The sequence below is a fragment of the Hermetia illucens genome, chromosome 5 (genome assembly GCF_905115235.1).
Source record: "Hermetia illucens chromosome 5, iHerIll2.2.curated.20191125, whole genome shotgun sequence".
Lineage (NCBI taxonomy): Eukaryota > Metazoa > Arthropoda > Insecta > Diptera > Stratiomyidae > Hermetia > Hermetia illucens.
Genome location: NC_051853.1, coordinates 59353186 through 59379122, shown reverse-complemented (window position 1 = coordinate 59379122; position 25937 = coordinate 59353186). Strand labels below are relative to the sequence as shown.

The window sequence follows — 25937 nt, the reverse complement described above, 5'->3', positions numbered from 1 at the left end:
TTTATCAGAAGCCCAAAAAAATGCCGTGCACGAACGAAAAAGGCTGACAAAATACTTCCCCAACTCATCGCCATCGCCCTCGATTCCAAGCACGGTTTCAACAGTTCGAAAATAAGAAACTGAAACTGAATTGGAATTAGACCAGGTGAAAAATCCCGATTAATTTAAACCCTCGGCACAGGCTGAAACCTCTAAAGGTTTCAGAACTCCGGCGTTTGCTTCACTTGATTACTAAACCTGGAGTAGGAGAACGATCCACTCCGAGCTCTAATTGTACCCTATTTCTTCATCCAGCTTTGTACTGTCACCGAATCAAACCAACCGACCAGAAACAATCTGAACCACCAGTGACTTACGTAGCTTCCAAAAAAGGTTGTCAATTTTTTACAATCAGGTACTATTGACAAATTAACGCTACCAATGAATTCTCATCAAACAATATGACAAATGCGCAACTGAAATCATTCAATCATTCACACTAATAGTTTGCCTGATGGTTCGCACAAACAAACATTTCTATGGTGGTAACATATTTCAAAACATATTATCACTTTTTTTGCATATCCAAGAGGGAGGCAGTGACTGCCCAATTTACCTAAAATTTAGCCCAACTCTAAGCTTACCAGATTGCATAAGCAAAAACGTCAGTTACTCGAAAAAGTACGCAAAGTGATGAAGTGTAGTAATCAACTACCAAGCAGTAGCTCGGACTTGTACTCGAAAACAGATAGATACAGAGGTAGTCGTACATTTGGCTACTTGAACTCAACGTTCGCCACTTAACAACAAAGTTACTATCATTATAATGTTATTGTAACGTTATTTACCCTTGAACTATGCACGTTATTCGACAGTCATTTGACTGACTTGCTGACGACATATAACAACGCCGCCATTCACTCCAGTCCCAGATACAACCTTTTAAGCGGCATTTTAGTATCTTTCTCTGCGGAATAGATAAATAGATTACTCGGCTCTTGTATCGTGTGTGTTATAGATGGTTGGATAGAAAGGCATTCGCGACAAGAGTAACTTTGTCGAGTGAATAATAGTGGAATGCGTCGTTTTGTATATTACTTCACATTAATTTTATCATCGCTCCGTATTTTGCTGGGCTCTGAATGAATGATTTGTGATAAGAATGCTTTTTGTTAGTCTGCATGGATGGTATGTTAATTGACCTCAGCGTATGCATGGCGAGAATTGCAATAAATTCAACGCTGGTGGCAGGGAGTATTACTATTCAAGCGACAAGATTGGGTGCAACGGAAAACTACATCGCAATTGATACCGTATGCAAAAATCGGCCGAACGTAATGGACTGTGGCGTATTAAGTGGGGTGCTCACATAATATCAATTATAATATTGAGTAATAAATGCGAAAAGACATAATAAATCTATTAGAAGCTGTAAGTGTGTATGAATATTGATGAATCTGAAAGAGATTACTTTGAGAGATCTGTTTCCGCTTGTAGTTCGTTGGAGTAACAGGGACCACCTTAGCGCCTTTGTAAATTATGGAAAATACAATATCAAAGTCCACGGCTGAGAAGCGCAAACAAACTCTTATCTAACCAAGGATAGTCTTATCGCTTACTTCAGCAGGGACAAATTCATGAGTCTTGGAAATTTTTCAAATGAACGTTTTTCTAAGACAGGAAGTTCTAGCCGACATTGAGTCATCTTTTACCCAGACTCTGGGGCGTCAACAAAAAAAATTCTGTTTAGAATTGTCTTCTTTTATAAAAATTGCGGAAGACCAATTGAAAAGTGTTTAGAATTCATCTCGGGAGATTCACCAGAAATCCAAAAGATGCGTCGGTTCCAAAAAACATCTATTCAATGTCACTTCATCTCCAAAATTCCTCAATTTAGGGGACAGGTTTACTCAATCTTGTCATTTTCGGACAATGTCCAAGCCTTATATTGACTGTTGATGATCTTATTGAGGTGAGTAATAAAATCTCCTGGTGATGACTTTCGAAATATAGTCAAAATTAGTGACGAGAGGCACTGGGATGGCATTTATCAAGAACCCCGTTCGGCTGGTTGTTATTAGCACACAATAATCGTGCAAGCATTCTGGAGGTAATATTCATGCATAAATGCTAATATTCAATGGTAATTCAGGAGACATAGCATGGTGGCGGTCAGGGAAACTGTACATTTAGATACATAATCGATTGTAAACTGACATCACGACTATTAGCAGCAAACTTGGGGTCCCGTCAATTCATTACGTATATCAACGAAGTGTCGATGGCGGCGATAGTCTGGGTACACTGTCGGCTACATCACTCATATGCAAATCTATCAGAAAATAAAAAGAAAAACATTTTTTTTCTAAAATGTCCGCCCAAGGCGAATTAACAAAATTCCTATTCGAGTTAGAAGCAAATATAGAAGCAACAGCGGCAAATCTACTTTGTAACCTTTTGGGTTAAACGTATTTTGCAAATGTGTGCGAAAAGATACTATGAAGAAAAAGATTGTTTGATGATTATGTAACGGATTTTGTGCGGTAGTAGCAAGTGCAGTAACGGGTTAAGTGAGTCAAGTTGTTTGTTAGCTGGTTGGCTTGTCTTTTTCGTGACGATGTCGGGTACACTAAAGTGCAATAGCGACCAGCAATCGAGCAACCAAGCAGAAAACATCAGTTGCAAATCAGCAACCACAAAATAGTTTATTAAAATACGATTTTGTAATAAGCGCGGTAATGGCTGCGGCAGAAAAGTTAGTAGTGGCGTTAGAAATACACTAATGCATTGCGTATTTTAGTAGTTATTGACCTGTTTCGCCTATTAATTTGCTAAATCGAATTGTTTATATTTTCACACTGCTCAAACTATGGTGGGAGGGTTGAGCAATCTGATAGGCATACTCCGATGGTTGTGAGACTTTCTTCTGTTTTCGTTGCGTAATGTAACTTTGCGGGTAGAAATAGATATTTCAGAAAGCTAAAATGAAGGCTGAAATGCGAGACTATCGTTACTTACTCTTCCCTCAGCATCCCTTAATGTCACTCAAAATGAGACTCTTACCTGGAAAGAAACGAAAGCAAATTATTATCTTCTCCAAAAGTTAGAAATTATTTTTAAAATCAAATGAGCAAACCGACAAACATCAAACAAACTGAGAAACCCGATGATGTAACAAAATATGTAATGCATTCCAGGGTAAATGAATGATAACTAAAGAGCTTTTCTCTGGTCTTTCAAAAGTTAGACCCGAATGATTCAAATCCAATGACAGTGACAAGGACCCCTTAGTGTTCAACCCCACTTTCTCCAGAATATTGTAGACCACGTATCAGTGGTGGTCTTTTTCAAAAGTTGAGTAATAATTAGCCGTAATATATCTGAGAGAATGACGTAGATATTGAAGTTCCTGATTACGAAAGTCGATGGGTAGTCCTGACTAGATGACCTAAGGAAATTTCAGTGCCTGAATTGTAGCAGATTTAAAACGAATTACTGCTGGTTATTATTGTTATGACTTCTTGCCTTATTCGACAGTGTAATGATCTCCATATAATGGACCCGGATTTGAACTAGTGCAGAATATAGCTATAAAAATATAATTTTATTCATGGTGGCTGCTGGAAACCTTCGCTAGACCAAAGCATTGATTGCTATCCAATAACCAGTTTATGATACAAACTCGTGCCCATGTAACACAAAAAAAAAAAAAAAAAAAAAAAAAAAAAAAAAAATTCAAATCCTCATTGGTGGTACCATGAAAGTATCGTCTAGGTAACACTCAAAAAATCTAGGAGGGTCTATTATATGTTGTAAGTTCAAAAATGTGATTAATGACCCAAGTCAAACCTCTAATAGAGTAAATGTTAATTAGAAGATTCTTCCCGACCCCTAAAATCAAGTTCAGATCCTCCAGTTTTTAGGGATATCGAATTGGTGGACCTCGGCGCAAAACCGGGATGTCTGGAGTTCCTTATTAAGAAGGCAGGCCGTTGATGATGACGATGATCCTCCAGTAGAAGGTTACGCACCCGAACATCGAACTCGGAAGAACTTATTCAGGAGCACTTTTGAAAACAACCCTACCTATCAAGTATTGTGCAACTTTACACACTTTGACACTTCATCAAGTTCCCGAGCCCAACGTTTCCGATAAGGAAATAAGTCGGAATACCGCAAGCTGAACACTTCGGGTATAAAGGTTTTGTGCTCATCTTGTGTGAAAAATTTCCTATGCACGTTTTCCCATTCGTACATACCTAAAAGTTCTAAATATTCCTTCGTATGTATCAAATTCCAACTTCGTCGTTCATATGAGGTCATTTTATATGATGATAATATCGTACTCGTTTTAGAGTGCGATAAGTCCACGTCAAATGCAGAATTTTGATCCTTGTATAACTTTGTTAATAATAGCTAGATTTTTTTCAAACTTTCCAAAATTGTGTATTATATTATTGCCTATAGCGGTACCAATTTCGAACTTCTAGAATGAACTTAACGGGGGTGTTTATGGTAAATTTCTAAAATATGGTAATAGGCCATTATTAACTTTCGTTGAGCAGATATAGGAATGACATTTACTTTGAGGGCTAGATGCATGGATGCAGCATTGTGATTTTTTTTCAGATTTTTCGCTTAGGTAGGTTGTTATACTTTTTAGGGCACATATTTTGAGCCCTCACTCCTCTAAGTTTCAACCAGTATCAAAAATGTCATCAGTTTCGAAAAGTACTAATCGAGCCCTTTCATTTGATACCACCATCGTGTCGACTATATTCAGATATTATTAAAAAAAAATCCCACACCCCCCACCATCCACACATATATGGGGAGGTCCCCCCAAACTGAACATAAAATGGCACCACTTGCTATATGTAAAGGGATTCACAGATCACTTCTTCTGACCAAATTTCATGACATGACAATTGGTTCACCCGTTTCCGAATAAATCCGATGTGACAGATAGGCAGACATACACACAAAACCTTAAAACTGGGTCATTAAAAGCCTTTTACATAGATTACTTATTGTACAGGGCAGTTGTTTCCATAAATTGCACAGCCTACATCAACTGGGAGACGGTTCTCGTCTGCATACAGAGTCAGAAGGAGATTGAGATTGTATCAATCTTTTCGAGCCTTCCAAGATTCGTCATGTGCGATTGGAATGCACCCAGTCTACTACGCTTTAAGACAAGCCATTCGCAGAAATTTGTTATGAATCACGATTCGAGAGTCTTTTCTTTTTGAAGGCTGAACTGCTCACTCACTCATTTTTAAGGTTTTGTGTAAATACAAAACCTTATTAAAATCGGTTTACTGTCCGTCTGTCCGTCCGTCACACGCATTTTTCTCGGAGACGGTTATAGCGATTGACACCAAATTTGGTAGAAAGGTGGGAACTGTGAAGGCCCACGCGTACAGTGAATTACATCCTTTTATGTCTAATTTAAGGAGGGGTCCCCATACATGCCAAACGGGGTGTAAAATTTTTTTCATCAAATATAGTCACGTGGGGTATCACATTAAAGGTCTGGATTAGTAATTTCCAAAGCCGATCTTAGTTTTGACATTCGTTGGAAGGGTGGGAAGCGCGGGGGGTTGAAAGGGGCCATTCTCAGAAACTACCAAACCGAAAAATCTGAAAAAAATCAGGAGGCTGCCACTATATGGTGCCTGGGCTCCAAAATACCTTCCATGCCGATATCTGTTTAAATAAAGTTAATAATAGTATATTACTACAATTTTTTGTAATTGGTCAGAAACCCCCCTTATAGGCTATAATATAGAACATGATCTTACCAAGTTTGATGGAAATTGCACTATTGCTAACAAAGTTATAATACCTCAAATTTGTTGCTTCTTTGAAAATTGAAGACTATGAATATCAATATCACCCGAAAGTGGATACTCTCACATAATATATGGATATATTACGTGCTACGTACTAAGAAATACACAAAACCTTTCGTACCTGAAGCGTCCAGCTTCCGGTTTCCCGACTTGTTCTCATGGTAGATGGGCTACATCAGGGAGAGTAGATTGTTGCTGTTGAATGTAGTTTCCGATTCTCGTTAATTCAGACTTTAGTGGCCACTTTTTCATGAATTCATGAATGATAGCAAATGGAGCTATTTGGGAAGCAGATGAGGAAGCAGGAGCAATCCATGGAAAAACTTCATTGTTTGAGCATGTCAAACATCTCGTGGAGGAAAATAGTGCCCTTCTTAGGCTGCGAGGATTATTGATAAATGCCCTGATTCCATTTGAGCAACGGCAACACATTATTTTGAGCAATTATAATTTGGTGGACCTCCTGATTAGGCAGATTCCTTAGGGGTCGCACATGTCGTCGTTTTCCAATCACTTGCACGTGAACAATTTCGCGCACTTACTTTGGTGCGTCGTGTATGTGATGTATGGGATGGAAAAGCATACACAAGATCTAGTTTCGTCCAAAAAAATGACTGCCGTTTTCATCCAGGGCAAGGGACTCTTATGCCTGTTGATCATACAGTTTCCAGTTTCGTCTTCGAAAAGACATATTTCGTCATAATCACCAAAAGAGAAGAATGGTCGATAAATGGCCATGAGGCTTTTGAGTTTACACACCTAATAACCTTCATTGAAGGGTCAGTCGTGGAAGACGGATCGAGCGTAGGAGTATTCTCGGGACACCCGATTATGAGACTGCCCCGATCTCTCGGAAAAACGACGGCCATATTTCAAGCGCAAATATATGCCATGTCATTGGCAGCAGAAGAATGTTCGCGATAAAATGGTAGGGCCTCACCATTCGAATCTGTTCCGGCAGTCAGACAGTGTTATCAACACTAAACAGCGACGATACATCAAGTCAGTTGGTATAGAGTTGGCACCGAATATCACTGGTAAAGATTAAGCTGACAGGCTGGTTCCCGAAGGGTCTGGATCTACAATGGCGGGGCCAGAGCAGGCTTTTGTAATCTGACCATCCACTGGGTCTGAATGGTGATATTAAAAGGATTCAAGCAACCAAATCGAGAAATCTGAACCCCTGTCGGCAGACGAAAAAACTTTGTAATAGGATCCTGAGTCACTAGAGCGGCTTTTTCGTGGCCCCTTAAGAAGTGGGACATGAAAAGCTTAGTATGGCTTTTTACGAGACATTGCTTCTTAAACCAGCACATTGACAAAAATGGGGTCGTGGACTCGGCTATATACAACCAATGTGAGGCCTGCACTTTATATACAGCTGCCCGCCACCTTTGTCAGACACAGATAACTCGATAAGACTTTCTTCAACGAAGAATCTGCGCACTTTCTAGCTCTGGGAGATATTCTCAGATTGGTAAAAGACTACGAAATCTGCAAGCAAGAGGCCATTGAATAGGCGACCCCCGGTGATAGTGCAATGGGCCTAACAAAAGGCCTGAGTGCTTGGAGCTGCGATTCCCCCCGCTAAATTAACTAAAATTAAACACATAATTGAGAGAGTAACTAACCAGACCGCGTATCTTATATCCCGCATGACCATAGACAGACAAAAAACAATGCAATTCCATCTTACATGTATAGGGAGTCACCTTTGAACACAACGTAAAATCATGTCATTCCCATCATGCGTGGCGTTGAAGAATTCCTAAATGCTTTGTTAGGAGAATGGGAAATTAGCGCGATAAGGGGGCTCATAACATCCATCAAATAATTGTTGAAAATTCTAAGAACAATCAAGTACAATTTAAAACAATCATTAGCTGCATTACTTATTGCGCCTCACTCAAGTCTTCACGTAATGTTACGCAACAGTTGTTCAACACATCAAAAGAAATCTAGCATTAAATTTATCAATTTTATTGGCTGATTATTCCCACTCGAAAGAAAATGTCTTCCATCATATTCCTAGGAAACTCCACCTCCATGGCAGTCGATTAGATATACATTCATTGATTCACCATTAATTGTCAACAACAGCGAATTCCATCCGGCAACGGCTGCAAATTTTGATAACAATTGACATTATTAAAATTACACAAGCATCTCCGCAATAAGCAACGCTACTCACTTACCTACCATTATTATTACGAGTATAAATGCGAATTGCGATTATAGTAATTCGAAAATATCCATTTGAACCGATAGTTTGGCAACAATTGCCGTAAAACTTTTAAGAGGTTCCTTATCAGCCACCGACGAGATACCCAAAGAGAGAGAAAGTTACCCTCCTACTGGTTGCCTGGTGGATCAAAAGGAAAAAAATACGAAACGCCGTAATATTGTTGCTCGCAGTTATTGTAACAAATGACCAGTACTTAGATTTGTATGTGCAGATTTTCATTATGCCCCGATAGAGGGAAAATGAAAGTCGTGTTGCGCTCAATAATGCTATCATCTATCAATCGCGCACCAGCTGAAAATGATAAGATGATCTCGCTGCGTAATGGAAGTGCTCTTGATGCCCATTGTATGGAATAGAGTGAATGGCGTTAATGTGGCTCCGCAGGAATTGTGAGGTCAATTGTGAAGAAGGCTACGTTTAGATCTGAGGCATGTGTAGGCTTGCTGTTGGCTGCAAGCAAGGTTTCCTCCTCCCGCGGTGTGTAAATACTGCAACTACAGTTTTTCCAGCTAAGGGGCATAGGATTTGACCTGGAAAGCTTCCTAGTTATGGTAATATCATTATTAATGGACATTTTCTCAATAATCCGCAAAAATTGTATAATATGGTGAGTGGGATTCGGCATTCATAATTCTCAAAAGATTGGAAATAACAATAATTGGAGATTACCTTCCTTCTCATATGATGGAACTGATATTTCCTCATTTTCTACCTCTGAAGGTCTAGAAAAAATAGTAAGGCGTCCATCAAAAGGAAATTATCGTATTCGCAGTTTGTATTTTGTTTCCGCATACTTTTCACAACAAACACAGTAATAGGCACCCGACTATCTAAACATCGCAACATCACAAACAACAGCGATATCGTTCAATGTACCCTCTGTGCACAAAAAAACTGTTTCCTCTTCTTTGATATGATCGTCAAACGAGCATCTCTCCAGCCAGGCCTTTTTCGCTCCATGTGCGACCAGATTTCGCGTTCATGGTGTGAAAATCATGAACAATTCATTAATTCGCAACATCTCTCGCTAAGTATCTGCACGAGATAAGATAGCTTAGATAGAACTGTAGAACAGAGAGAAACCCCCAAGGTGATCAGTTGAACGAATTTCATTTAACGTGAATCATTTGCCTTCACCCCATTCTTATCATCTTGGAAAATTTCATTTCTGATGCTGAAGATTAGTTTTGGTATGTGCGATTCAAAGAAGCGGAGGCAGCTAACAAACGAGTAATTATTCAAAGAAATTGACGATGAATTTGGGGAAGTACTTAGTGGGATTATTTCTATTGTTTTGTGTGCTTTAACTGACTAATTGCGCGACATCATTGTTATGGTAAATATCATTTTGGGCTTTTGGCGGATGCTTGTTTGCTCCAGTGACTACAGAAGATTGAATGGGAAGGAAATGGAAAACAGGTCGATACCGAAATTTGAAGGAAGATCGCTTTTATAGTAACACAATAAATGAACTTAATCATAGTCAAGCTCACTAGACAATACTTTCAACGTGCCGAACTATCTCTTACGGATATTGAGGAGCTATCTGAGGAACCCCTCCCTGCTCTATGAAACACTACAGGGTCAAAGGAGGAGGGAGGTCACGTCTGGGGTACCACAGGGATCCATCCTCGGCCGCGCCTGGTCGGCTATGCAAATGATATCGCGACGCTTGTTGCTGGACGCGCTGTCGAGCAAGCGCACAGCAGACTCGGCATATTGATGCGACGGGTAAGCGGATTTATGACTACTCATGGTTTCAACCTTGCATTGGAAAAAACCGAAGTAGTCATCCTGACTAAAAAGAGAATTCCGACCCTGCGTCCCATATCGTTCGACGAGTCGATAATCGAGTCAAAATCAGCGGTAAAGTACCTCGGGTTGACTCTTGACTCAAAGATGAGCTTTTTTGAGCAAATCAAAGCAGCGGCAAACAAGGCTGTAGTTTCGGCGTTAAGTAGGCTAATGGCAAACGTTGGGGTCCTACACTTAGCAGGCGACGTCTCCCGATGAGTTCAACGCAGTCTGCCCTGCTCTACGGCGCAGAGGTATGGGCTGACGCTCTTAACAAGGAGCTATGTCGTAAACGCTTCGCGCAAGTACAGAAACAGAGAGCTTTGCGGGTGGCGTCTGCGTACCGCACTATCTCTGAACCAGCCGTGATCGCGGGAGTGATCCTCGTTGCCCTTCTTGCATCAAGCCATATACAAGCGCAAGGGAGATGAGCCAAGGGAGGTGGTTGCTCAAGAAGAACGGCAATGCAATCTAGATAAGTGGCAGCTCTTATCGCAAAATGAAACTAGAGGCAGATGGACTGCGCGGCTCATCGGCAACTTAGGTGCGTGGCTGAATCGGAAGCATAGTGCCACTGACTATTACCTTACCCAATTTTTAAGTGGGCATGAAAGTTTTCAGTCTCACCTGCACAAGATTGGAAAGGCGCGATCTTCGGATTGTGTGTTTTGCAATGGAGTTGTGGACGACGCACACCACCATTTTTTTTGTGGAAGGTGCGACGGGGTTCGTCAGCAGCTCCATTTAAACGCAGAGAATCTCTCTCCAGACGACATTGTCGAAGAGATCCTTAGGAGTGCTGACAAGTGGAGCCGTGTTGCTAATTACATCCAGGCCCTTCTCGTTGCTAAGAAGATAGAGCTCGACCGGTTAAGGAGCCGGATGGCAGGGGGTTCGTTGACCTGACAGTTCCCTTCTTTCTCTCCCCTCCCGTTGGTGAAAGAAATTCCTTGATTTGAAGGCTCACCAAGGCGGGAGAGTTCGGGGACTAGCCCGAAGTAATGTAACAAACGGTTCCAGGCTAGCTCTCTAAGCGGGTGGTGTTTAGTCGGTAGTCCGCCGACGTACCGACCGGGGAGTTCAACACTATGTGCGTAAATGCATTCACCTACCCCAGGGTTCATTTTAAAAGTATCGGCATTGATTTCAAAAGTAGGAATTGGCATTATTATTATTCTGAATTGATTGAATTGATCTGAATCTCTACCAGGCTGCCGTTTCATGTTCTTTTTCATCTCGGAAAACAAGAAAAAATCAAAGGAAGCAACGTCATGGCTATAGGAGGATGCAACAAGGCTACAATTGTATTTTTGGCCAAAACCCGCGAGCCATGAGCGACATGGGACTTGACGCGTTGTCGTGATGGGAGATACTATCATCGGCGATCTCCGGACGAGTTTAGTGGATCCGATCATTCAAACGGCAAAGCACTGCCGGGAATAAGTCTATCCGGCGGGTAGAAATTTCTTGCGGACCACACTCTTCACAACGAAAAAGACAATCAACATGCTATTGTCTTGTGTGGCCTGCTCATGTGATCTTTTTTCAGATTTGCAAACCGATTGGAGTACCATTCAGGACTCTAACGCTACTCCTTTTCTCAAACATTCAAATGTATTCCACTGCATACCGTGATGTTCCGTCACAATTTTGGGCACCAGTTTTGCGTATAATTTTCTCATGTTCAACTCTTGTGTCGGGATGCGATAAGTTTTATTTTATTAATTGCATACTCAGGGGACGGTAAGAGTTCAAAACATGAACTTTCTGCCCATTGCCGTTAATCAAGTTGTTACAGGCTGGCCACCGCGGTCTTCATTTTCGACCCCATCGTGAATATATTTATACTGCTTGTGACACCCAAACACCCCTGCACATACTCTATATAAACCTCTTGATTCATACCATGAGTCTCAGTCGGGCTTTTCTTGAGTTTCACACAAAACTTAATTGAATGAAGCTGCTTAAAAAACGATGCATCTTGCCTGTCCAAAATTTTCACCGCAACGTTCAAACACGCCCCCACTCAGACCACGGTCGATTCAGCGGCTCGGAGCATATTGTGGATTTTTTCTTGCTTGACTAAGACACCTATCTCAATCCCCTCCCGCTTTTCTTTTAGGTAGTACATCTGCAATAGGGGTCTTAATCATAAATTCTTATGTCAACCGAAAACAATGAACTGATCCCGAATATTCAGACAAATTCTAAATGCTAGGAAATAATAAGCCAAGGACACTCAAGAAAAGGTACCCTAAAACTAATAGACAGCCTGACAAGCTCAAGCTGTTATTAAATATGCAGTATTTGTATAACAACCTGAAGGTAATCCCTCAATTCCTGATTCACTAAATTTTCGCCACTTAATAAAAAAGAATGCGACTTCTACCACCAAATGCCATCCTCTAGAGGCTATGTTGTCCAGAAATGCGCAGATTCTGGAACAATCTTCGGTAAAAAGAGACGGGTTTGTGTATCGTAAGCTGATTGTCAGATATAAATTAACTCAACTGTCAATCTGTGAGCTAAGTGGCTAAGGCTCAAACTGAATTGAACCACCGTTATTATAAATGGAGAGTCAAAGCAAAAGTTGGCTATTTATTCCTAAATTTCGTAGCGGAAGGTCGCGGCTCAAATTTCACTGGTGGCAGAGGGATTTGACTGAACGTCGGATACCAGTCGACTCAACTGCGAATAATTTCAGGCGAGCGCAATGCTAACCACATTGCCTCGTACCTCCTTCCTTCCATCCTAGACTCAAAATTTTATTTACTTTTTATATATTTCTTATATATCACATAAAAACGTAATGCGCGAAGCTTTTGAAACTGTGAGAGATGAGTGTCCTTTGCTGGAGTGGCGCAAATATTTTGTGAATGTGTCAAAGTTAAAAGTATGTAGACTCTGGGCGAGAAAAGTAAACGTAAAGTCATGCAAATTTGACCAGTGTTTCAAAGTTCGCCATGAATGAAGGTTATATTTGAGAAGTACAAGAATTCGAAATGCTCCTCGGTGAACTCAAGCCATTTCAAAATTAATTTTATTAATCTCGTTCGAATTGATAGACACCACAGTATTGCAATATAGTATTCAACGAGTTCCTCACCTGCTAATGCACTTAAATACCTCGAGATAACTATCGCCTTTATCGAAACTTCGGTTGCGTTTACGTCGTTTCCATCTATTGTCCGACCGATCTGTCCATCATCACATCTTTCTGCGCGAACCAGCCTCGCCTAAGTGACAAACGGTCTTTAATGGTGGGATTTAAATGTTAGACATACATCTTAGTTGGACTGCTATATCGGCAAGAAAAGCCACCAGATACACTGCTGGCTGACATCATGTCTTGCTGCATGAAACTTCTCCCATTTTAGACCAATGCTGCTTACTTAAAATAGGAACTTTTACCTTGACCACTTTCTGATAGGCAGTAATATGTATGATATATAAATCCGAATCTGAATGCGATCCCAATTTCGGAAGCGTTCCTGGCATCTGGACCAACGGATGTGAGTCTTATCTAATAGTTTTGCTGCAACTAAGGGTTGCACCCCGGAATTGTGAACCCTAATTTAACGCACTGAACCTACAAAGAACTATGCCCGGAATTTGGGCGTAATTGCGACTATTATAAATCTCTTATAAGGGGACCAAAGAAAAAGAGGCGAGGAACTAGGAACATATGTTCTGAAAGTGCTTTTTCGATTCTCATGGTATTAGATAACCTCCGTGAGGCTTCTTTGCAAGACCCACTTCAGGGTCCGGTCAGGTGGGCCCTCCTTGAATACGTAGAATGGCACTCCCCAATGGTTTGACTGGAAGCAACTCAGTACGAAAAATCTCAATCAAGCCTTCCCATCAATAACATATCGATCTGAATATGACTCAACACAAAAGACGTCACAGGACAACCAACACTAACACAAAACACTACGGCCACTATGATCATTCGCCCATCATGCTAACGATGGGACATCGACAAACAATTCTCTTCATCGTTGAAAAACAGCGCGGGCGTATAATACCGTTCACTACATGAACGCCTCGCCTAGAATGTGGATGTCAGAGTACATCGAACAGACATTGAGGACATGTAGTTAATCTCCTGATACCAAGAAAAGAAATTCATTCAAACTACCATGCCAGCCAAGAGTTAGCCCAACTCAAGCCTGAAGTCTAAGATAAAGCTTAATCTGACTGAGACACATTTAACGCTCTCATATGTGACTCGACCTTAACTATTTTTGTTTCATTTTCCTTGCCGTTTATATGTAGCACTGTCGTCAAACATTCTTAGTCACCCTAGTCAACCCGCCTGGGTAGTGTGCATCATTGTGCAGCAAAGGTGCGATCCTTTCTGATCCATTAGGCCGTATCATGTCGGGTTACTCCTAAATTAAAAAGAGGAATACTCAATAGTTCCTGGCCCGTTATTACACATTCACACAACAGAGGTAAACATAATTGGCCAGTGGCATAAGCGCAACAAAGGGGCCTACATATATGGATCTAGCAGCACTCATGGACATAGGGTAAGTCAGTTTAATCGGGTGTGGATACAAGCATATACGCTGCAATCTCTAAAGACTTCATTTTTTTCGGAATTTTAAATACGCTTCATTCAATTTGGGAACTTCACGATAATTTCCTCGGTTGAAACCGAAACGCCGACTTCCTTTGATCTCGCTTTAACAATACGCATGTACCAATTGCACCTCCGCTCAAGCTCAGATCCTGTGTTTGCCCTCAGAATAAGGAGATAAGCAACAAATTCAACCAAATGGGTAAGCTTATCGAAGAGACCATTCACCATCAGGTTCCACCTCGATATTCACTGACACATGCTTATTGACACCTTGGACAATGCATTAACACCAAAGACGCGCGATATAAGACATAAGGTTAACTTAGGAGATCCAATACGCATTTGTAACTTGAAAAGATTCCCGCCAGACCTGCAGTTTAGAAGTCGTACTGCTACTCGACACCAGATGGGAAATATTCGTTTTCACCATAATCTTCCTCATGAAAACAAATATATCTCTGTACGGCAAAGATTACTCTTTTCTTTCTCCGTACAGCCACCCTCGCACTCTTCCAAAATGTAGTTAAATAGCCCTCCCATAGGTAGCCTGCCAGACGATTTCACAACCTCTTCGACGCCTTCAACACAATCGTCAGAAGACATCTAAAGCCAAGATTTCGGAAAAAATCGCCCAAATGAGCTCAAACAATATGACGCCATATCAACATAGGCTGACATGATTTCTTTTCGTTCTGCATATTTGCTAGACTCTTCTCGACGAGTCATCACTATGGTCACCGACGAATCACCTCCACTCTTTTTCAACTTCCTGAGCAAATTTTATAAAACGAGACACCTCGCTTATAAGCAAGCCTAAGGTAATCAACATCAAGGCTGATTGACAGTACTCAGAAGATAGATAGATAGAAAGGAGAGGGAACAGTTGCCGATCAACTCCTCCATCGAATACATTGAATCGGCGTAATTGAAAGATTAGCTCTCGCATTGACATTCATATTGAATAGCAATAGGGTGTAGTCACTTGCACTACATCTATCCAACAATTTCCATGGTCGGCCAAACGCATATCCTGCTACATTCGCACATGTAAGGTGCATATCACTGACGTCTTTGGAGCTTTTGAACATATAAATATTTGGCGGGACATTCAGACAACACAAGTTTTTCTTGGGAAAGATTTCAAATAATACTTCTCTCCGGGTACCGTGCGTCTTACCGCGCTTGGCAATGTTGGTGTGACACGGTAGGGCAAACTGCATTCCTATTCATGCCCAGAATGAAAGGTGGGATCACCTCATCTAGGTACGAGATATATGGCTGCCAAGCGTGTTTAGACAAACAACATACGCACAAAATCACCGTCCCCATGACTATATGATTGAGACATTCTTGAAGGATAAGACAACTTTCTGCTGTGGCTTTAGTAATTTCGTAATCTGACTTTCGTAATAACAGTATTCGCCATTTTCCTTTATTTTAGGAACATATCTCCTTATTTTATTATATACGTGACAGATGAAAACATCTTTTAGGAAGTTTCACTTCTTTCAAATCAACAATTCTGATTCCAATTCCAAGTGTCGTTTTATATCCAAAGTCTTGACGTAAATTAAACTTCTGATGATGCTGCTTCTATTGAAAACTTAATTTTCCTCGGAAATGATTGCAGAATGAGAAGAATGAAATTTTCTTTAGCTTCCGGAAGTACTTTTAGGTCTAAAGAATGAGTCATTCAAAATCATACTGAACTCAGATAAAAAAATCTGTTGTAAGTTGACACCAAATGATTCCATTCTCTAAATATGTAGTGTAAGACAAATTTCTCGTTTTTTTCTAGACCCCATATAGAAAATACTTTTACTGCCTATTTCTGCTACTGCATATTTTGCATACTTTCTTTTATTATCTTCAATTATACATATTTTATTGAACGAACGTTTTTGTCGCCGGGACTGTCGCCTCTCAATCCCATCGCGTCGTAATACTCCAGTGCTAGTATCTTATATGGACCCAACCAGTAGCCACTAGTCACATCCACTCATGAATCATTTGATGATCTTTGATATTTATTATAGTCTAATAAGTATCTGATACGGTGTCGCTAACACCCGAGTGTATCTGCGCTCACAGTACTCCATATGATGTATGGTGAAAGAAAGTTGACAAAAAGATGAATGGCATGGAGCACGGAGGAAAATAAACCCAATCGAGATGGGGACGAAGAAATTTGAACACTCTCGATGACATTTCGCTTTTTACTCGTATAATATTTTGATTATGATAGAAACGTAATCGAACGAATCAGGAGTGGAAAACGCTTGAATGATAGAGAGACAGTTGTCATCATTTTCAAGTACAAATATCCAATATTAGAAAATAAATCAAAATAATGAAACGATGATATTTGAGAGGGCCACTCAATAAACATTGAATATTTCCAAGTTTTAATGAGCACTCGTCGATGAATGAAGGAAATCGTTCAATTAAGCGAACTTGGTCATTAATCAAAAATGAAATGTTGAAATAATGATTTACCACTCAAACCATTTGCATATTTTCACAAAGCTTTAATCATATGCAAATATTCAAGAGGTTTTATTTTACATCAATCATCTGATATCTTCGCTTTTTGCGAATAACTTTGATATGAAGTAAATGATTGTTTTGCTTCTGTTACGCAGAAAAATATTTTCAGCATTAATTTTGAGAACTTCTGAGCGGTGTTGATTTCCTAACAGTAGGAAAATTGTTCATTTTTCAGTAGCGATAACATCAACATACAATAAAGTCCCACTGGAAGATTTTAATCCCGCAAATAATAAAAGGTTTCATTTTCTTTTAATCACATAAACTATAGATATATTTTATTCAAGCATGCCATTTTACTCTACATATTGCTGAATATATTTGCGATCCACTTGCTGATAATGAAATGTAATGAAATATAATTTACTTCCAAATAAGAAATAACAACGATATATTCCCCACACAATGTAACAGAAAAATGTATTTACACTCAGAACTATAACACAAGTCCGGAAGCCGGAAGCTTGACGCTTCAGGTATAAAAGGTTTTGTGTTTCCCTATGTGAGGAGCATAACGTAGTTCTCCATTGGCTGATCACACATTAACGCAACCTGGATAAAGTGGCACTCCACAACTCAATAGTTCTGAGTGTTGACCGACTATAAACGACAATGAACGGCGTCTTGTCGTAATGGGGACGAAGATGTTGCATTGGGCTAATGGCGTGACACGTTTTGATCACGTCTGAAATGAGAATATCCGCGCTCGATATGGGTTTGCACTGATCATGGAAAAACTGCAAGAGAGGCGTCTTCGATGGTTCACGTAATTTGCGCTAACGAGAATTCACTTACCAAGATTGGTCTAAAGATCGAAGTCGATAGGAAGCGACCAAAAGACCGGCCGAAACAACAGGGGCTTTATACACTGGATGGGGATTTAAAAGCCTTGCGATTACATCCTGATCAGACATTTGATAATATAAAATGACGAAACCGATCACGACGAGCCGACCCCGCTTGTGAACGGGACAAACGCTGAAGAAAAAGATGTGAGAAGCGATGAGTGCACGACAGCTCCGTGTCGCATAGCTAAAAATTCCATTGCCCTCTACTTCTTAGAAAGCGATTTAAATAAATCATTTGATGCAAAGCCCTGTATTGATAATAGTCAACCTCATACGCTTCACACTGAGTTTAATATTATTAGCAAATGCCAAGAATGTAATCTACATCAAATATAAACAAGTCGGGAAACCGGAAGCTGGACGCTTCAGGTACGAAAGGTTTTGTGTATTTCTTAGTACGCAGCACGTAATATATGCATATATTATGTGGGAATATCCACTTTCGGATGATATTGACATTTATAGTCTTGAATTTGCGAAGAAGCGACAACTTTGACGTATTATAACTTTGTTAGTAATAGTGCGATTTCCACCAAACTTGGTAAGATCATGCTCTATATTATACCCTATATTGTTGCGAAATTTCGTGGTCCTAGCATGAATTTAAGGGGGGTTCTGCAGCGAATTACTAAAAATTATAGTAATATACTATTATTAACTTTATTTATGCAGATATCAGTGTGGAAGGTATTTCGGAGCCCAGGCACTATATAGTGGCAGCCTCTCAATTTTTTTCAGATTTTTCGGTTGGGTAGTTTCTGAGAATGGCCCCCGTAAAGGAATGGTCACTTTCAACCACCCGCACTCCCCACCTTTCCAACAAATGTAAAAACTAAGACCAGCTTCGAAAAGTACTGGCCGAGACCTTTAATTTGATACCCCACATGACTATATTTGATGAAAAAAAAATTTACACCCTCCTTTTGCATGTATGGGGACCCCCCTTTAAATTCGTTGTAAAAGGATGTAATTCACTGTATGTGTGAGCGTTCACAGTTCCCAGCTTTCCACCAAATTTGGTGTCAATCGCTGCAACCGTCTCCGAGAAAAATGCGTGTGACGGACAGACAGACAGACAGACAGACAGACAGACAGACAGACAGACAGACAGTAAACCGATTTTAATAAGGTTTTGTGTTTACACAAAACCTTAAAAAGGCTGGGGAGAATTAGATTCTTCTTGAATGGAATTTTAATATTTCACTCGAATGTCAATTATTCTCGTTAATTATGACGTCAGCAACTTAGGGCTTAGGGTACTGTTAATTCGCACGAAATTGATAAGTTTGAACTGCTATAACTTTGACACTAATAGGTGGATTTTCATGAAACTTGGCACACGTGCCATGTCCTCTAAGTCGGTGCAAAGTTTAGTACACCTAGGATGAACTTAAGGGGAGTTTTTTAGTCAATTTCTAAAAGCTGATAATGTACTATTAGTAAATTTATTTGCGCAGATACCGGAATGGGACATCTTTCGAAGATTAGATTTCACATAAGTGTTTTACACAAAACCTTAAAAAGGGCTGCAGATAAGTAGATTCTCCATAAATACGACTTTAATATTTCACGCGAGCAAAAGTCCGAATCTGTAGGTTCACTCTATGTACAAGCTTCAGACTTTCTTAGCCAAATGCAATACAAAGTCATTTAAAATAATCAAAACTTGCTTTATATTTCGGGAACCACTTGTCTTGTTAGCTCTGATGAAGGGAACCAGTGGTTCCCGAAATATCGGGTGTTTGCAAGACCAATAAATCAGCGAATAGAAAAAAGCAAGTTTTAATTATTTCAAATAATTTAATCGCTAAAAATATCGCATAATTACACTCAGATAAACACAAAATCTCCAACCCCAATTTGTCAACCATGGTTTGGTCTATTTGAGACTAGATTCTTAAAACTAATCTGACAAATTTACAGGATATCAGTGTAGTTTGGAACACTATGGGGGTTCTACCTGCAAGAGTAACTGAACTACTTAATTATCCAGTAAGAAGAACATTGCATTTGTTCACGTCCACCCTTGAAATACGGCCAAACAGTCGGTCGAATGGTTGACGCCGAATCCGATTTTTGGAAGCAAATTTTGATGCCCGACGAACCCATTTCAAACTCTGGCGGTATACATAAGTAAAATTGCCGCATTTTGGCGACAGAGAATCTACCCGAGACGCCATTCCACGACCGTGACTGGATCAACGTTTGCGTCAAAACCACCATTGGATCATATTTTTTTTTCAAAGAAAACGAACTAGTCAATGGAATTGATGTCGGTGGGTATTGACTCATTATATCTGTCCACAAATCAAACAATCCAGTTTCTGCAATGAAAATTCCCTGGAAGTCTGAAGTCAAAGAGGGGCGACATTGACTAGCTTTCCAGGTCTCTAGATTTGACACCTTCAGACTTCTTTTTGTGGAGAATTTGAAAAGCAAAGTGTACACCAGCAACCCTCAGACCATTGAAAAGCTCATAGCAAATATTCATGCTGAAATTACCACTATACCACACGAGATGCTCGACATGGTAATGGAAACCGCCGCAAAAAAGTCACATTTTGTATTCACCAATAAAGGCGGCCACTTGGTCGATGTAGTATTCAAAAACTAGTCCGAATAAATTGTAAAGGACCAAGTTTAATAAAAATACCCCATATATAGAAATCATTTTCTTTTTAAGTTATTCGATGTTTATATACCAACATAAAAACTGGCGCACCCTGTGCGACAATAAAATAAGGGAAAAGAACCCTGGAAGCAAATTCGGCGCAGCTACTTGCCCGGTTATAGCCATAATTGTCTAGGATATCCTAAGGGCTACCTTTATACGGAAGCTCGCCAATCAGGGAATTTCACAAGACGATATACATAATTTCTTCTTTTTCCTGGGAGCTCCTAATGAAGGAAATAATTACTAAGTTTGTAATGGATCTAATTCAAAATGATTTTTGTATGGTCGTTGTTTTTTGGGTGGTTCTCGTCTGATTTAATTTAATTTACTCTGTTTATTAAGCCTATGATTAGGGACGGCGTTATGAATGACTCATGCAGGCAATTCTATTTTCAACGAGTAATTGGTTTCTGCTATCCCCAAGACATTTCAAAAAGGCTACACTTGTGCTCTACTGCTCCACCGTACGTCTTTCTAGAAGACCTTCTTCTTTGTAATCTGATATCAAGGACGGCAGTCGTACCCAATTCGCACCTAGTTTCCAATCTGAGTCCGCCAAAGCTAAAAAGCCTTTATCTAACATTTCTCTAGATTTTCGATTCCTTTCCTAAATTAATTTTGTCAAAATCTTCCAGTAAACCGTGTGCTGTATGAAATCTTAATCCAATCAAATGAGCATCTGTCGCCATGGTTGAGAGGGTAGCGCATCAGCCTCTTACTCTCGTTGTGTACCCCCGTTAGTTGTCTTTTTTAAAGGGTTAAAAGAGTTTTGAATTAGTTAAACAAATGGAGTCCAAAGAGATTCTAGACTCATTGAAACTAACGATGGGGTTTGAATAGACCAGTACCGGACGAGTCCATTTGCATAGCCAAATGCATATAAACGCTTTTATGCCATTTGCTATCTCCACTTTATGCGAAAGAAAAGAATGGTTTTCAGCGATAGGTCCGCCCTTCTCGAGATGATCGAAGAAAGACATTTATTATTTTTTGAAGTAAAATCCTCCTCATAGTTCTGCCTGCCTTACGGGAAACCAATCGTTCAAATTGAAGCGGCCGAGACTAGTTTTCGTGGAAATGCGACTTTGCTTTTAGCTAATTTACCAATATTAATAACTTCGGGAATTATCTTTAGTCGAATCTGCAAATGTTGTAAGTAGTTGCTTTGTCCTTGTGAGTTTTTAATTTAAAGGTTTTATAAACAAACAAATTATATTAATCTCAAATGACATCGGCTGTCAACAATCTAAGGAGTTTCAGTACTTCAAAAGAACTCACTATTTGCTTCGGCTTTTGGATGGATGATCCAGGAATGAATCTAGGAAAATCGAACCAAATAGCAGATAGAGGATTGGAGAACAGAGTTAAGTGCGAAGTTTCAACAATAATTGGCCTCGGTTTAATTTTTGCAAGTTAATAAGGCATGCTTCCATTTCCGCTATGCTTTAGCAGAATCAATTATCCCAGGATTATCGACATCTCGGTTGTCCTAGAATCAACTAGTTGACGCTCTTTGCTCCACATGCTTTATGGCGATTTTCGTTTAAAAAGACCCCCTTGTTGCCATATTATAAAATTCCATATTCTACGCCGTTTAGATGAGACATCGTGGTGCAATAATCTAATAGCAAATTCTCAGTTACACCCTTCTTGATCAGATAACATTTATTTTCTTTAGAAATGTCATTACCAAGCAATTTACTGATAAGATTGTATCGTCAAAGTTCTAAGTTATGTGTAGTATTGATAACGTACTTTAACTTTAGACAAACGACAAAAAGTTTCACAATAATTTGCCAATATTGCGTTATTGAATAGAGATTTTGTGGAATAGTTATTTCCATTGCTTTCGAATAAATTTATAAAATGGATTGCACAACCATTTGTCATGTTATAACTACAATTAGGTAATATCAGTTGGTTCGTAACAGGGCAACGAGTAGTTTCCAATAAGATACATCGATTGACGTTTAAATCCAGAAGTTCAATTTACCCATTAAAGATTTTCAAAATGTTAGTTATGCTGGAATTCGCCTAACTCATATGGGATACTAGCTCTCTCATTTCTGCAGCTTGGGACTACCTCTGAACTTTTAAAGCACATAAACACCCGAAAAGACAATAAATTTCTCTTCACATGTCATGAGTCATGTCTAAGACAATTGATGTGTTGACCAGTCCCATCTGCATATTTCCACAAATTTTTCGAAACCGGTCCGGTTAATTGACAAAGTCTCGCAAAGTCTAGTCAGCAAGCGTCTAATATAAGAAACTTTCGATTGTGCTATTATAACCCTGGCTAGAATTGTCTTTTTAATGGACGTTTTCTATAAAAAAACGATGAGATAGAAAATTCACCAAAGGAATCAATTTGTTGACAGCCCAAGTTGGTTGAGCGTCTGCTTTTTGGCCTCTTTGTCACGGATGTTTGTGTTTATGTTTGCGATTTTTACAGTACCTGGCACCTGACTTGCCGGATCAAGCTGATGCTTGTCTAGAGATACCTAATAAGACCCAGTACAACCAAACTGCTAACAAATTAACTAGCTTGCATGGGAGGGTGGTGATAATGAAACGGAATCAGCAAACTGAGCAAAAATTATAATATAACAGGAACGAATGATCTATATAAAATACACCCAACAATAGAGTAAACTGGAGATATATGCGTATATAGAACTAGACTTTCCTGGACAGGTCCATGATATTCACTAAAGAAATCTAAACAAAACTAATTTTTGGGCACAATTTCAGCCGGAAATCATTTTAGAAAATACGAAGATGGCTTGCAGTCTGACAAGTAGATTCAATGTGAAAAAAAAACTAAGCCTCCTTTCGGACGATTAGGAAGCCCACCGTAAACTTAAATCATGCATTTCCACTGTATATTTCATTTAAACATTTTTATTTCGATCGAATTGACAGTTTTAGATGCCACTGCTGCAATTACCGATGACACTTTTGGAATGGTCAACATAGTCTCCTCCTGCTTTAAATCCATAGAAAATCTCCCTGGGTTTCTCGCGAGAACATTTACGCCAATTGTAAATGTCTAAAAAAACAGCAAACAAAGCAAAGTCCTCAGGTAATGGTAGTCCCCCTCACGGACCAAGACTAAAGTATATCATTTTAAAGTTTTCTAGAAAACGAAACCTTATTAAAATCTGTTCACTGTATCTGTTTGCCACACATACATTTTCCAAAATCGTTATACCTACTGATATGAAATTTGATGAAAAAGTTGGAACTAGGTGCAAGAAAATTGGCGCAAAATACTCTTTTATATAAAGTTGATAAGTGCGAACCTTTGTTGCCACGTAACAAAATTGCTTTATTTTAGGATCGGCCGGTAATTGGTGATCGAAAATGAATAATACAAATGAACAAATGCGGAAAAAACCATGGTCCAATCGCGGTAAGCTGTCTCAATCGAATACCAAGCGTCAATTAATGGCCAAGAAGGTTCGCTTTGCTGTAGTGTGTATTTAGTGAGATTGGAAGGGAATTACCCACTATGAGCAATTTTCATCATTCAATTCTACCTAACAACAACAGCTGATGAGATTAAAGCAAGCGATAGAAAGGCTGTTCTTTTTCATCAAGAGGACAGAAGCCTATACATACGCCAGAAGTTTTTGATGGTACAAACTAGCTTTTAGAGAAGTACAAAATTGTGCACAATATAAAGCATCATACTAGAAAGTTTGATAGAAATCCTACTATTATTGATCAGCTTATAGTAAATCAATGTTGTCCGTCTTGCATAAATTTACAGCATCCTAAGACACCAAATGCAGGTAAAATGCCACACGTTAAAATTAATAGTCTTATTTCAAATATAGGCAGATATACTGCAAACGTCGAGCACTCAGATATTCTTGCATAAAAAAAATCAAAAAACCTTTCACGCCTGAAGCAATTTCCGGCTTGCTTAAATTTGTTTCAGGATGGGTGAGAAGGGGTTACATCGCTTAAAAGGCTGTATAAATCATAGTCAAACCTTTCGTTAACAACGATATTAAATCGGTCAAAATTTAGGATCAATAGCGAGTACAGTTCTTTCGACGAAAGGGCGGGCTGTAAAGGAGAAGTAACATGTCAAAAGCTGAAGTTCTCTAAGATGCATCCACTCCAACATTATTCCGAAGAATATCACAATTGCAGTTTATTGGGACCCATTGAAGGTGATTATTGGCTCAAGCGGGAATTAGATCAGTGTTGAACTAAAGATTGCAATGGAAAACACACCTTTAATTATCCGCTATCATTTTCAATTTCAAGATTTTTTTTACAGAAGATCGTCCTCACCTTCGCCAGGAAAGCTCGATAATTTGTCGCTCAAGGCTCCAGCCGTTTTGTACGAATTTTGGAAAACTCACAGGAAAAATACAAATTATGGACAGTTAATTAATTTTACGAAAAGAAAAGGTCATATGCGAGTACACTTGTGATTATATTTAATGATTCTTACAAAAAAAATTAATCTTGCTTTTGACTTAAATTCGTTCTCCGACATTATCAACTGCTACGTTGAGTGTGTAAAGAGCCTAGAAAACGTCATCGCCCATATTATGTATTGCTAAGAAATGACGTAAGCCGTTTAGATAAGCTCTCGCTTGTTTGCAAAATATTGGTTGGACGGGCTCTTGTTCATCATTAATAGTTCCATCAGAAAACATTTCCGCAACCGCAATATTCTCATTTATCGTGATAGTGTCCATAATTGCAACTGTATTTTTCTCTTTATTGTGATGCGCAAAAAGGTTCCATTCAGCAGTCGATCCTAATGCCTCTGAACCATACTTGCAATTTCTGGCTCTCGCTCGTTTTTGAAAACCACAGAACCTTCATTGTTTTAAATAAGATATCTGGGGCTCCCGTCCTTCATCCACTGAGTCTACCATTTGCTCGATTTTTTTTTCTTTTCTATGCTTAATATCAGAGTGATCGAAGAACCAGAGTTTTGACATCGGTATTGAGTGGCAGAAGACGGACTTTACATTTGTGAGATGAGGAACGTCATTCTGTACGGAGCAGTTATCAAACAAGTCGAAAAACCGAGAGCTGGACGCTTTAGGTATGAAAGGTTTTGTGTATTTCTTATATAAAGACATTTGAGTGTGAATTTGCCCCATTAGTACGTAGCACGTAATATATGCATATATTATCTGAAAGTATTCACTTTCGGGTGATATCGACATTCAGTCTTGAACTTGCAAAGAGACGACAACTTTGACCTATTATAACTTTGTTGGTAATAGTGTGATTCTCACCAAACTTGGTAGGATAATGCTCGGTGATAGCCTACATTACTGCACTGAATGGGTCCGTTAAAGATATGATCAATTTCGACCCCCGCACTCCCCACCTTTCCTACAGATGTCAAAACTAAGGCCGGTTTCGGAAA

At 39.4% G+C, this 25937-nt stretch overlaps 1 protein-coding gene and 1 long non-coding RNA gene across 2 annotated transcripts in view; both read right to left on the bottom strand.

Moving 5' to 3' along the window:
- LOC119656678 (death-associated protein kinase related) overlaps window positions 1-25937 on the bottom strand; it is a 202887-nt gene that overhangs the window by 112065 nt on the left and 64885 nt on the right. The gene's annotated exons all lie outside the window — the stretch shown is intronic.
- LOC119656679 lies at window positions 7799-8253 on the bottom strand. Its single transcript, XR_005250071.1, has 2 exons — window positions 8030-8253; window positions 7799-7954 (listed from the first exon to the last, which is right to left on the bottom strand). It is a non-coding gene; the product is annotated as an uncharacterized LOC119656679 (long non-coding RNA).